Below are 15,662 nucleotides of genomic sequence, written 5' to 3' on the forward strand. Positions count from 1 at the left end.
TGTATATACATTTATATAATTTGACGGTACCCAACATGTTTATTTTTGTGTAGACAAAACTGACTTTTGTGACACAAAATAACTTCTGTCACAAAAGTCAGTTGTGTGTTAAATTTTCACTTCTGTCTAACAAAACTCACTTTTGTCTACACAAAAAGTAATTTTAATTACAAAATCACAGAATGCTAATTGAATCAATATGTGAAGTGCATACTTTTGTATCAGGTAACAAAAGTCAATTTTGTATGCAAAAAAGTTTATATTTGCATACCCATTTGAAAAATGAACTTTGTGTACAAAAATGAATTTTGTGTACAAAAATGAATTTTGTGTACAAAAATGAATTTTGTGTACAAAAATGAATTTAGTGTACAAAAATGAATTTTGTGTACAAAAATGAATTTTGTCATTACAAAATTGAAGTTGTCATTAAACAAGTCTGTATCACATAGTTTTGTAAGACAAAACTGATTTTGTTATGACAGAATTGAATTTTGTGTACAAAAAATTGATTTTGATTACAAGAAGTTCAAGTCCCATTCGGCGCCCCGAAGTTACAAAATGGAGCTCAAATTTGATATTGATGATTTTAACTTTCACTGTTCAGCAGTTATGGTTCTTGTGATATTGAAAAATGCCAGGACATAAATAAATGTTCATAAATCAGGTTTGTTGTCTCTCCGACAGCCTCTTGTTTTGTATATGTATCATTATATATACATTATAGTTCCACCAATCGAACTTTGAATGTATATTAAATCATAGAAAAGTTTATTTGAATCAACCTCGAAAGCACACCTGATTATGTAACTCAATCTCAATATTTGTGGAGTACCCAAATTGCATCTACGCTTGAATGCACATCTGTAAGATTCAAATAACTAAGGATTTGTCATATTTTTCCAGATATTTAGAACAATTTGACAAAATTCCATACTTTCTAGTTTCTATTTGTTTTTTATGATATGAAGGATGCCTGTGGCATATTTTAATTGCTCAATTTTAAAAGTTGACTTTTTGTGGACGTTTCCGTAGAATTTACTTTTCACTATATACTTCATACTATGACTGTTTTGTGTTTGTCTGAAAAAAAAATATTTGAATTTAACACATTTTGGATTGGCTGACAGTGTTTTGCCTATCAGCTCATAGACATAATTTTGTTATGTGACTGTGACTTCATCAACATTTTTTCATGATTTATCCTGGCTAAAAATGAAACTTAGAATTAAATTATAAGGAATAATTGTAATATTTTTCTATCTTTTCGAAAAAATATATAAAATGTTTTGCACAGTTTAAAATAACTCGCTACGTGGTTTATTCAGTATCCACCATTCGTTACCCTATTCCAAACTAAAAGACAGATTAACAGAGTTGCTATTACTTTGTTGAATTTAAAAGAATGACGAACGTAGATACACGTATCTAGTTTTGGAGAGGTACACATCCTTCTTTATCACTCCGATTCAAACAAAAAATTCTCTAAAACAGACATTATCAAGATGCTTGATTTCTGACCGTTTGACAGGTGATATCGGATATGTTCCTTATGTCGTAACTACAATACCTTTCCCGTTTCACGAATGTGACCTACCGAATAGACTATTTACCGGATTTGTAATAATGAAAGCAACACGACGGGTGCCACATGTGGAGCAGTTTTTGGTTGGGTCCGTGTTGCTTAGTCTTAAGTTTACTATGTTGTGTCTTCTGTAATATTATTTGTCTGTCTGTCTTTTTATTTGTAGCCATGGGGTTGTCAGTTTATTTTCAATCTATGAGTTTGATTGTCCCTCTGGTATCTTTCGCCATTCTTTTGTTTAATATGTAGCCATCTAAAAAAAAATATGATAAGAAGTTTTTGTATTCAGTCATTGTTTTTTTTGTCAGTTATTTTCTGTATCTAACATTCGGGATCGCAATATTACAGCTTCTGATGTACAGTTGTACACGTTGTACAAGGAAACAACACAAGGATCACATGAAAGACCATGCACCCCCTTCTTGTACTTATTTTGAGATTTATGGAAAACTGTTAGAAGTTTCTACTTCAATGGCTAATGATGCTTGTCATCAATTCATCAAGGAATACATTGTTTGCCCTACCCATCTAATGCAGAATGTTTTCACTTAGTCTGACAAATACAACATTGACCACTTCACTAGCAGTTTACCAACAAAAGATTGATTTCATACAACGTTCAAGTAGTTTTGAAAACATTTGACCAATCCACAGATTTTTTAAATGTTTTTACAAGAAAGATTTTCGAATATTCCACCATTCGTTATGAGACTCAGAAAACCAGACATCCCATCAGTGGACGATACATAATCAATTGATATCACTTCGTTTCAAGTTGCATTAAAAGTAAAAGCAAAATAGCTCAAAGATGTTGCGTAAAATGCAAGTGTTAAGGCTGAATAAAATTGAGAAAGGAAATGGTGAATATGTCAAAGCGACAACCACCCGACCATAGAGCAAACAACAGCCGAAGGCAACCAATGGGTCTTCAATGAAGCGAGAATTCCCGCACCCGTAGGTGTCCTTCAGCTGGCCCCTAAAATATGCATAATAGTACAGTGATAATGGACGTGGCTGAAGTTTGGAAAACATTTTTTTCCCACCAATCATGCTTTTTCGTTATTGGATGGGAAGAAACAATTTCTGATCTGTCTTTTTTTTCAAAATAAAGCTATATCCAGATCAAACTCCCGTTGTTGCTTTTCACCAACCACTTTTTTTTTTTTGGCGAAACCTTTATGGTACTTGAGTACCATTCTGGTCAGGGCTTGTAGAAGCTACAAAGTCATGTCAATAGCTCATCCACTCTGGATAAAAGAACTGACTTCGAGGGTAATGTAAATGGTTGAAAGCAACTTTGAAAGGATAAACATGTATTATGTTACTTCTCACCGGACTGTGCGCCACTCCTTACGAACCTCTTATTTTTATATGAGTCGGAGTTCATTCAGACATTTGTCAAAAACAAAAAGATCATGGAAGCTAGATCATTTATTTTTACATTCAAATATGTTGATGATGTTCTTTTCACTAACAATCCAAACTCTTCTGGTTTGATTCCATTAACAATCATATATAGAACTAGAAATTAAAGGCAAATAAAACAGACACGACAACTTCTGCCTCATTTTTAGACTTTTATCTCGATTTTGACATAAGCGTTTATCTTAGTACCATAATCTATGACAAGCGAGACAATTTAAGTTCTGAAATTATCAATTTTCCCCTTCCTTACTAGCAATATAATAGCTTAACTTGCATATTTGATATATAACTCATTCGGTTTTCAAGAGCCTGAGGTTGCTACTCTTACTTCGTAAACGTTACTAGTGCCTGAGAAAAAATGGATGAACAAGACTTATGTGGAAAAACGTCTTTTTATTCTGAAACAAGTTTTCGGAAGATTTATGTACAAATATTGTAATACCAATCAAAGCACAATATAATTTTGTCAATATTAAGGAATTTTATGTGACTTTCAAACAAGTGAGATGTTAAGCTGGATTTTTTCTTTCACGAGAAGATGCCTGTATCAAGTTAGGAATATGACAGTTGTGTTCAATTCGTTTGATGTGTTTGAGCTTTTGACTTAGCCGTTTGATAAGACATTTCTGTTTTGAAATTACCATTGTGTTTTGTTAATTTTAATTTTAGATCGGTATTTTATGTTAAAGGTTTGTAAACTTGTATGTAAGCTGTATTTTGCTTGGCGTTAATACGAGGAGCCAATCCATTCCCAGCTTATTTTTAAAGTTGTTGTACTATTGTACCTCTGTCGTTGGTAAGAGAGATAATTGAGTGCACACACATACCATTTTGAACCTATCACGCTCTTTGTTCTAAGTAGGGGATTGTTATTTGGAAGTCGGTATTTGTGGTAGTTATCTGTCAAATTTGTTTGTAGAGTGCTTTGTAATAAATGTTAAGGTTTGTTTTCTCGTTTAAATTGTATCACATTTCTTCATTGGATCCATTATATAGCTTGATATACGGTATAGGTTTAGCCCATTGTAGAATGCTGAATTGGAAGCATTAAATAGCTTGCCATATGGTATAGGTTTAGATCGTTGTAGAATGTAGTATTGGAACCATTATATATAGCTTGCCATACGGTATAGGTTTAGCCCATTGTAGAATGCTGAATTGGAAGCATTAAATAGCTTGCCATATGGTATAGGTTTAGATCGTTGTAGAATGTAGTATTGGAAGCATTATATATAGCTTGCCATACGGTATAGGTTTAGCCCATTGAAGAATGCTGAATTGGAAGCATTAAATAGCTTGCTATATGGTATAGGTTTAGATCGTTGTAGAATGTAGCATTGGAACCATTATATATAGCTTGCCATACGGTATAGGTTTAGCCCATTGTAGAATACTGAATTGGAAGCTTCAAATAGCTTGCTATATGGTATAGGTTTAGATCGTTGTAGAATGTAGTATTGGAACCATTATATAGCTTGCTATACGGTATAGGTTTAGCCCATTGTAGAATGCTGTATTGGAACCATTACATAGCTTGCTACACGGTATAGGTTTAACCCATTGTATAATGCTGTATTGGAACCATTATATAGCTTGCTATACGGTAAATGTTTAACCCATTGTAGATGGATCCATTATATAGCTTGCTATACAGTATAGGTTTAGCCCATTGTAGATCGTGTATTGGAACCATTATATAGCTTGTTATACGGTAAATGTTTAACCCATTGTAGAATGCTGTTTTGGAACCATTATGTAGCTTGATATACGGTAAATGTTTCGCCCATTGTAGAATTGCTATATTGGAACCATTATATAGCTTGCTATACGGTATAGGTTTAGCCAATTGTAGAATGTTGAATAAGAACCCTTATATAGCTTGCTATACGGTATAGGTTTAGCCCATTGTACAATGCTGTATTGGAACCATTATATAGCTTGCTATACGGTATAGGTTTAGCCGGTTGTAGAATGTAGTATTGGAACCATTATATAGCTTGCTATACGGTATAGGTTTAGCCCATTGTATAATGCTGTATTGAATTCATTATATAGCTTGCTATACGGTAAATGTTTAACCCATTGTATAATGCTGTATTGGAACCATTATATAGCTTGCTATACAGAATAGGTTTAGCCCATTGTAGATCGTGTATTGGAAGCATTAAATAGCTTTCTATACGGTACAGGTTTAGCCCATTGTAGTATGCTGTATTGGCAGCATTAAATAGCTTTCTATACAGTAAATGTTTAGCCCGTTGTAGAATGTAGTATTGGAACCATTATATGGCTTGCCATACGGTATAGGTTTAGCCAATTGCATAATGCTGTATTGGAACCATTATATAGCTTGCTATACGGTATAGGTTTAGCCCATTGTATAATGCTGTATTGGAACCATTATATAGCTTGCTATACGGTAAATGTTTAACTCATTGTACAATGCTGTATTGGAACCATTATATAGCTTGCTATACGGTAAATGTTTAACCCATTGTAGAATGCTATATCGGATCCATTATATAGCTTGCTATACAGTATAGGTTTAGCCCATTGTAAAATGCTGTATTGGAGCCATTATATAGCTTGCTATACAGTATAGGTTTAGCCCATTGTATAATGTTGTATTGGAACCATTATATAGCTTGCCATACGGTAAATGTCTCATTGTATAATGCTGTATTGGAACCATTATATAGCTTGCTATACAGTATAGGTTTAGCCCATTGTAAAATGCTGTATTGGAGCCATTATATAGCTTGCTATACAGTATAGGTTTAGCCCATTGTATAATGTTGTATTGGAACCATTATATAGCTTGCCATACGGTAAATGTCTCATTGTATAATGCTGTATTGGAACCATTATATAGCTTGCCAAACGGTAAATGTCTCATTGTATAATGCTGTATTGGAACCATTATATAGCTTGCTACACGGTAAATGTTTAACCCATTGTAGAATGCTGTATTGGAACCATTATATAGCTTGCCATACGGTAAATGTTTAACCCATTGTAGAATGCTTTATTAGAACCATTATATAGCTTGCTATACGGTATAGGTTTAGCCCATTGTAGAATGCTGAATTGGAACCATTATATAGCTTGCTATACGATAAAGGTTTAGCCCATTGTATAATGCTGTATTGCAAGCATTAAATAGCTTTCTACACGGTAAAGGTTTAGCCCATTGTATAATGCTGTATTGGAACCATCATATAGCTTGCTATACGGTATAGGTTTAGCCAATTGCATAATGCTGTATTGGAACCATTATATAGCTTGCTATACGATATAGGTTTAGCCCATTGTATAATGCTGTATTGGAACCATTATATAGCTTGCTATACATTATAGGTTAAATCCATTGTAAAATGCTGTATTGGAACCATTCATTATATAGCTTGCTATACAGTATAGGTTTAGCCCATTGTATAATGCTGAATTGGAACCATTATATAGCTTGCCATACGGTAAATGTCTCATTTTATAATGCTGTATTGGAACCATTATATAGCTTGCCATACGGTAAAGGTTTAACCCATTGTAGAATGCTGTATTGGAACCATTATATAGCTTGCTATACAATATAGGTTTAGCCCATTGTATAATGCTGTATTGGAACCATTATATAGCTTGCTATACAGTATAGGTTTAGCCCATTGTATAATGCTGTATTGGAACCATTATATAGCTTGCCATAAGGTAAATGTTTAACCCATTGTAGAATGCTATATTGGAACCATTATATAGCTTGCTATACGATAAAGGTTTAGCCCATTGTAGATCGTGTATTGGAACCATTATATAGCTTGCTATACGGTAGAGGTGTAGCCCATTGTACAATGCTGTATTGGAACCATTATGTAGCTTGATTTACGGTTAATGTTTAACCCATTGTAGAATGCTATATTGGATCCATTATATAGCTTGATATACGGTTAATGTTTAACCCATTGTATAATGCTGAATTGCAACCATTATATAGCTTGCCATACGGTATAGGTTTAGCCCATTGTACAATGCTGTATTGGAACCATTATATAGCTTGCTATACGGTTAATGTTTAACCCATTGTAGAATGCTATATTGGATCCATTATATAGCTTGATATACAGTATAGGTTTAGCCCATTGTAGATCGTGTATTGGAATCTTAATATAGCTTGCTATACGGTTAATGTTTAACCCATTGTAGAATGCTCTATTGGAACCATTATATAGCTTGCTATGCGATAAAGGTTTAGCCCATTGTATAATGCTGTATTGGAACCATTATATAGATTGCTATACGGTATAGATTAAGCTTCTTGTAGAATGCTGTATAGTGATCTTCTGTTGATATACAACCTTTCCATCTAGATTCTTGTTGATAGATGCTCCAATGACAATGAATCTTCAACTCAATTTTCTCATATATTTAAATATCTGCGGCAGAAGCTCATCTTATAACTAAAATAATCTCTAAAGTCTTCTAATTTGAAAAGAATTGTAAAATATGTTTGTTAACTTAACTTGTTTTCTTTATTATTATCACATCAAAATGACTGATCGCCCTATTACTCTGTGTTATAATTAGACGCAAAAGTTGAACAAATTCCATACATTCATTAAAGTTCACGTCGAGGGACAAATAAAAACTGGGAAAATCGCCAAAACTCAAAAAGGAGCGAGACCCGATGCATCTTATTTCTACAAAAATAAAACACTGTTTGATTAGAAGATGCAGTCGATACAACCATTCCGAACGTAGACAAATATCAGAGAGTTCCTATGACAATCGAAATTAGTCTGCCATGGTATTATCATGTTCATTTGAAAAAAAAACACTATAGATTAAAAAGCACAATAATTTGGATGTCTGTTAATTTTAGTTTTATGATACGACTGCACAGTAAAAGTTTTCGACATTTGTATGTCAGCTTGCGTAGGTGAGTGGTATTATGAAATCAATGACATCAATGTTATGGTTGTTTAGGGAAACAATCGAAATTAGAACCGTTCATAGGACATCCGTTTAGTTTAAGGTAAGGAACTTACCTGAATGCAAGTTATATACACCATTGGATTATATTTATTACATTAAACAGTCTAAAGATTGTATTATATACTGTGGTCAGATAAATGCAGTTCTTTGTATAGATATCGTAAAATATCACTCGCTCTACACAATGGAAAGCTTTTTAGCGCGTTCGCTAAGCTCACATTTTGCTCTCGTCTGATATTGTACGATATGTTATGAGAATCATGTCGTTCGTGGTTGATATATAAATGTATGTTTATAGAATAACTAATCGAAGAATGCAAATAGAGAAAAATGTTCAACGAGTGACCGATCAACTAATTAATTCACGAATGCGCGTAGCGCATGGATCAAATATCAGTGTTGATCGGTCACGAGTTGAATATTTTTCGATATTTGAATTCTTCAATTAGTTATTCTTTTTATTACATTGGCAAATGGCTTTTTTAAAGAAATTAATGTAAAACATGTAGGGAACTATTTGTTTTTTTCTACGCATTCACAATTTGTTTTGATCCGCCGTTCTGTTGTATGACGTTGTATGACGTCAGAGAGTGAAATAACCAAGTTTATTTCACATGTGAAATTATCAATTTTTATTTAATTGAGAAATCAATGTAATTCATTGCAACCAATGTAATAAACTTAGTTAAAATGAAATCCAATTGTTTCAAACAGATAATGCCTTCGCAAAATATAAATCTAAAAGCGTACTAAAATGGAACATAACCCCTTAAATACAGGTACTATAACTAAAGAATGGCATTGTTATATCTTATTTATCTATCAAACGTCAGACAATGAAATTTCATAGGCAGCTCAACACATATATTACAAAAATAATCAAAATTTAAGAGTAAGATTTGTCACATAATAATGTTTTCATATTTGTGTAATAACATAGTATTTTTTACATTACATCATTTAATTTTTGGATACATTTAATTGTTTAATCATACTTATATGGTTTTATCAAAACTCTAAAATAGGTCTTTCGCATAAGAATGCACCGTAGTTGTGACTCCATAGATCTTGCCATGCATAATTATCGATTTTCCTCATGGCGACGACTTCTAAAGCACGAGAGGTTCCACTGTCGGGCTGTGAGGGATGCCAATTGAAATAATTCATAATCGAACCATTGTTGTAGTACCAATTTTCTTCATTTGTATAATGATATCCTTGGAAAAAAATCCAATTAAACTGTTTAAACTCAAAGTGATCTGTAAAATTAAAACTTATGATATCCTTAAATTCATATGCACCATTGTTTCTGTTTTTGTTAGTGGTGTTTTTATATTTAAAACTCTATATATGGAAATACTATACTAGTCAACAAAAGAAACGATACACGACTTTGAATTAAAATTGATCAAAACGTATTAAATATAAAACAAAATGAGATACACTATTTTAAAAAGCTTTCATTTCCAATGTATGCACATGTGATAATGAAAATCAAAACTTGTCGGAAAATATTTCAATTCCGTGTAAACGATCATAGGGTGCAAATTAGTTTTGCGGAAGTTGAATAAAAAATCATTATTTTCTAAGTACAAAATAAAATTTCAAATTTGTTTAAAAATATTCAATATGCTAATCAAGTTATGTTCATGTTGAAACTAATGGGTTGAAATATTGTTTTTTTTTCAAAATTTTTGGGAAAAAAGTGTTTTTTGAAATCACCAAAAAATGCAAAAAAATGTTTTTTTATTTTCTTCTCAAATCAATGCTTTAGATATGAAAACAACACACAGTAAATTTGGAACCTTTCGGGTTAATTTTAAGATTGTTACCGCTTTTTGAATATCACTTTACACATACTGTCTATGGTGAATCAGTTGATAATGTATACATTTAAACGATTTCTCGTGGGGCCGAACTTTGCTAAACAAATAAACGAAGAAACTGTATCATTATTAAAAACAAATTGATGTCAAACACTGTCTTCCCCTTTAAATGAAAGGTTGACATCATTAGTTGGAACTTCTCTTTTTAAAATTGTCGTTTACTGTAAATTTTGTAAAAAAAAAAAATCGCAAAAAAACGTCACGAAAGCAAAAAGAATTTTTTTTTAAACGGATTTATATTTCCATAATGATTAAGTAATACTACCTTCAATATTGGTCTAATGAACGGAAAACTTTATCTTTAATTTGAAAAAAAGTCTTGTATCGTTTCTTTTGTTGACTAATATATAATACAATTGTATGTTGTATTTACGCCATATTTGATTTTAATTACGAGAGTATCAACGATAGAAGTCTAAGTAAGCAACTATGTTAATAGAAAAATTCGTAAGGGTTCCGCGAAACCCAATGTCTCCCCTGCTTTTGCTGTAAATCGCATGCTAAAAAAATAAGGGGGAAAATCAATAAAAATATTCCTCATGATACTATCTTTTGATTGTAATAAGCTTCTGTCCAAGTTTGGTGAAAATCCAGGATAGTTTATGAATCTAATAAATGTTTTAAAAACTTTAACAGCAGACTGTATGTAATGTTTACTGGAAGAAAAACTAAGTCTATCTATAAGTAAAATACAGATGAGATACACAGGAACACAATTTTAACTAAACTTTCTTTAAGGTACTAGCTTTTGATCATAAATAATATTCTGTCCAAGTTTGGTACAAATAAAAAAAAGTAAAGGAAAGTTATCAAAATTCTAAAAACTTTAACCACAGAGTGAATGTGCTGTTTCCTGGCAGAAAATCTAAGTCCATTTAAAAGTAAATTACGGAAACATGGGTTTATTTTTTTACAAATATAAAAAAGAAGATGTGGTATGATTGCCAATGAGACGACTATCCACAAAAGACCAAAATGACACAGACATTAACAACTATAGATCACCGTACGGCCTTCAACAATGAACAGAGCCCATACCGCATAGTCAGCTATAAAAGGCCCGATAATACAATGTAAAACAATACAAACAAGAACACTAACGGCCTTATTTATGTAAAAAAATAAACGAAAAACAAATATGTATTACATAAACAAACGACAACCACTGAATTACAGGCTAAAATTTACTTCTTGATATTATCTTATGATCATAAACAAGCCACGGTCCCAATTTGAAACAAACCCAGGATAGTTTACGAAAGTTATTAAAATTTTAAACACTTTAACCACAGAGTGAATGTAATGTTTTCGTGCAGAAACACTAAGTCCATTTATAAGTAAATATGAAAAAAATGTAATTTTACGTTGACAAAATTTACTTCAGGTTACTATCTTATGATCATAAACCAGCTACTGTCCAAGTTTGGTACAAGACCAGGATAGTTGAAGAAAGTTATTAAAAGTTTAAAAACTTTTAACCACAGAATGAATGTAATGTTTCCGGCAGAAAAACTAAGTCCATTTATAAGTAAAATACGAGAAAAGGGAATTTTACTTTTACAAAGTTTACTTCTGGATACAACCTTATGATCATAAACAAGCTTCTGTTCAAGTTTGGTAGAAATCCGGTCTAGTTTAAGAAATTCGTGGAAACGGAGTTTTGTTTTGTAACAGACACTCATTACCAATTTCAAGATGTAAGTCAAATCATGAAGAAGACATTATTGTGTCTGCTGTTTCAGGTATTGCATGTTCAGTGGGAAAGATGCGTCGAATTTAGTCACCGAATTAAGAAATAATTGATGCAAGTTATACTTTATTGTAGTTTTAACATGGTTAGCCATTATATTCGTTATTATTTTTGCCTGAGCGATAGTGAGAATAACATAACCTAAGATGGATATGCAATAAATTACAGTCATAATAAATTAATTAATAACAACATGTGCATTGTGTTTTAAGTTAATGAAATATATCAAATGCATGCTAATTTGATAAAATTCATTATTCTGCAGTAGTCAATATACGCATGTGCAAACACATTTTATTGGATTTAGAGCATGGGTTAATTCACAAAGCAAAAGAAGCACGTCATATTAGAATATCCTTTCAACTTTCAAAAACGAGTATCGAACAGTCGTAAATACCTACTGAAATTATTATATTACGGGTTACTCGTTTAATGATGCTGTCTTTTCAAAACCTAACACAATAAATACTTATTGACCTATCAGTATGTTGCATTTGATTATTTGCTGATTAACTCCGGAACTTCACTTCAATTTTATGCTAAGGGATAAAAAGGTTTTGTGTCTATCTGTCTTCTGAAAAAAAGTTTCACCCTTGTAGTGGTCTTTTATGATATTTACTTTTGTCTTAGATTTTTATTTTGATACGAAGAAAGAACGTTATTTTAACAAAGGTATAACTGAAAGATATTTTACCTGAAACGAAAAAATACAAACCAAGAAATTTAGCCGCATACTGTTGTTTTTTATCGGAATCAATTTTCATCAGTTCACCTCCTTCATCTGTACATATAGGATTATAATCTGGGTACCTTAAACTACTATTGAGTAGGTGGAGTTTGAAGCAGCTGTCAAGTTGTCCGATATACACATAACCAGTTACTCCTGGACAACGTTCTAATAAGGAGAACATATGAAAACATATTAAAACGTTTAATTGGTTATCCATATGCCTCATTATGATGTTTATAAGACTCACAGAACAACAGAATACATGATAATTACAAAGGTAGAACATAAATGATAAAACAAAATGGTATACAAATAATAAATAGTATTAACTACAAGCAATGACATAAGACAATATTCTAATTTAAATCTAACAATTGAACTCGCAAGCAATTATAAGAATAAATGTATTTTAAGAGTGAAGCCGTTTCATTTGTAAATTGATATAACAAATTATCATATGTTTCTGCGGAAAAAAATAAAAAATTTGGCATCTTCCGCTTTGTCAAAGTCTTGATTGTTACTACAGTACTGTAAATAGTAAATGGTTTTTTTTCGAAGCTCTTTTACTTTAGAAAGGGATTTCGAATATAAGTTTTTAGAATTTCTTAATGTTGCATCTGCGGGATTTACAATGGTTACGATGCGAAAATGTTACCGTGTTACATCTTTTATTTGCTCTGTCAGATTATACTCACATTTTGTATTTGTATGATGTAAATATCTACAAATACTTAAATAGGATTGGTTCGTTAGAATGTTTCCCTTGATTTGAATTTCGATAGACTATGTTGTCAAAACTAGTTTGTTTTTGTTGTTTTTGATTTCACAATCTTTATTGAATCCGGCCTAATGTTTGTTTGTCTCGCTGACCACTCATGTTTCCTCCAGCAAACAAAACTGACCATCAAAAAATATTCAATAGTCAGTGCTGAAAATGGCATTAATCACTTATTAATCAATCATGAACTTTTAATAAGGATTTTATTTGATAAATATAAAAAGACATTTGCCGATTTTTTTCTTTTGAAGAAATTTGTGAAGTCTAGTAAAATTGTAAATTTAACTTACCGTCATAAATTAGATAATAATTCCATCCAGCAACGCTATACCCTAATAACGAATGTCCCTCATCGTAACCAGTGTATGTGCCTCTACATTCTGCAGAAGCCTCGTTATGAAATATCGACATACATTCATCTTCCATGGCACAACGAAATGTGCATTCAACGAGGTTTCCATGAGCTAACAACGGAATGGATCGATAAATGAACAAGTTTTCTATAAAATGTTGTTTTTCTGCTTTTTGGACGACTATGCCCGTCAACCACGAAGAGCCAATTGATATCAATAATGACGATAAAACTAATTTGCTTATTTTCATTATTTATTTTTTCTTCTGATAGTCAAATTAATTGAAAAACGTTTTATTTCTACGGAGTCAAAAAGAGTTATATACCACTGAGAATATATAAAAAGAAGTCATCTCAAACGTAAAGATTATGTTTCAGTAAACGCTGATAGATAAAGCTTTCAGAGTACATATACGTCTTTCTTTTATATCAAATTTTTCAAAAAAGTATACGATGTTTCCTCGTTAGACGTTCTCTGATTGGATATATTGATTTTCTTAAAATTCTGATTGAAATACTCCTCCTTATTTATAAAAAGGTATGATGTAAGAATCGTTAATAAATTGCGCAGACTAAATAAAATATATATTACTGTGATACTGGTTAACTAAATTTTTGTGATAAATTACTTTTATATATACTACATCTTAACATGCTTCACTACTGGACGAAAAAACAACTGTCCATACCAGTAACAGTCGTTGAACGACTGTCTTGGTCTGTAAAAGACAAGTAATGACTGTCAAATCGGTCATATTTCGTTGCAACAGTTCATTTATGTCTGTCCCAACTTTTCTACGGGTTGTAAAAGTCAGAGGTTCATACTTTTATTCAAATTGTATAATTCGTTTTATACTTCACCACATTTTTGTTTATATAAAAAACGTAGATGTGATATGATTGTCAATGAGACAACTATCCATAAGAGACCAGAATGACACAGACAGTAACAACTATATGCCACCGTATGGTCTTCAACAATGAGCTTCGAGTATCGGGTCCAATACAGCTAACTTCGAATCTATATCAGGGCCAATACAGACAAATAACACTAAACAATTTATTTTGTAAACGTTTGCTAAATGGACAAGTGCAAAGTAAGCCAATATTGACAAAAATAACATGGCTCAAAGTTGGATCAACATTGTGTTGTAGTCTACAGCACATGGATCAAACGTTGGCTCAATTTTGGGATAACACATCCAAGTCTGGATACATGTTTGGTCAACGTAGGACTATCAAACTTTAACATTGGCACTAATGTAGTTTAACGAATGAATTGTTCGATTCATATAAAGGATGTTTTCATGTGGAACAAAATGTCAAACCCTTTGAAGCAACTACTGACATCTTTTCTGGACTATATATACTATGTTTGTTCAAATTGCCTTTGTTCTACTTACTTCCTGCACAAGGAAATTATTTTACGTTTTTTTGTTTGTTTTATAAATTGTCATGAATTTTTTCGACATTGTATTGCCGTGCAGTACCTCCAATGAAAGACAATTATAAATTCATTATTCGTCATGACAACAAGCAAAATCTTAAGCAAATTTCAAAAGTTTTATCGTTTTATTGTATTAATATGTTTGTATTATTATCACGATTACGAAATAAAATGTCATGATTCAGTACATGATGATCAATGTATTCACTACTGCATGAACGAAAAACAAAAGTTTCCAGCTTATTGTATTTGCCTTGTCTGCTGACATTGTTCATTCATGCGTACAACTATATGCATTTATGATTTTTTTAACGATCAGCGTCAATTAGTGCTTTTCTGTTTCCTATCACATTTTCTGTCGATACTCTAATCTGTATCATGCATTCGTTAGTATAAAGTTATAGTAATCATTAAAAATGCACGACCTTATATAATGCTAAATATAGGTAAACTTTATGCTACTGTAGTCTCGTAACTGTACATATATAGCAATAAATAATTAATGTGTTATTCCATCATTTAAGGTGTAAGCAAAACACAAAGTTACTAATAAACAAACATACAAACAGTACAAACGAAAGCTACACACTTTATTGAAAATATGTTCTTATAAACGGAAATATCACAATATTTGTTAAGAGGAAAAAGTGCATTTAACAATTTGATTAAAATCCGATGTTGTGATACGCTACGCCCACTGAGGTGATGAGTACGAACCCCGCT

Source organism: Mytilus trossulus, chromosome 9, assembly GCF_036588685.1.
Source record: "Mytilus trossulus isolate FHL-02 chromosome 9, PNRI_Mtr1.1.1.hap1, whole genome shotgun sequence".
NCBI classification, from domain to species: Eukaryota; Metazoa; Mollusca; class Bivalvia; order Mytilida; family Mytilidae; genus Mytilus; species Mytilus trossulus.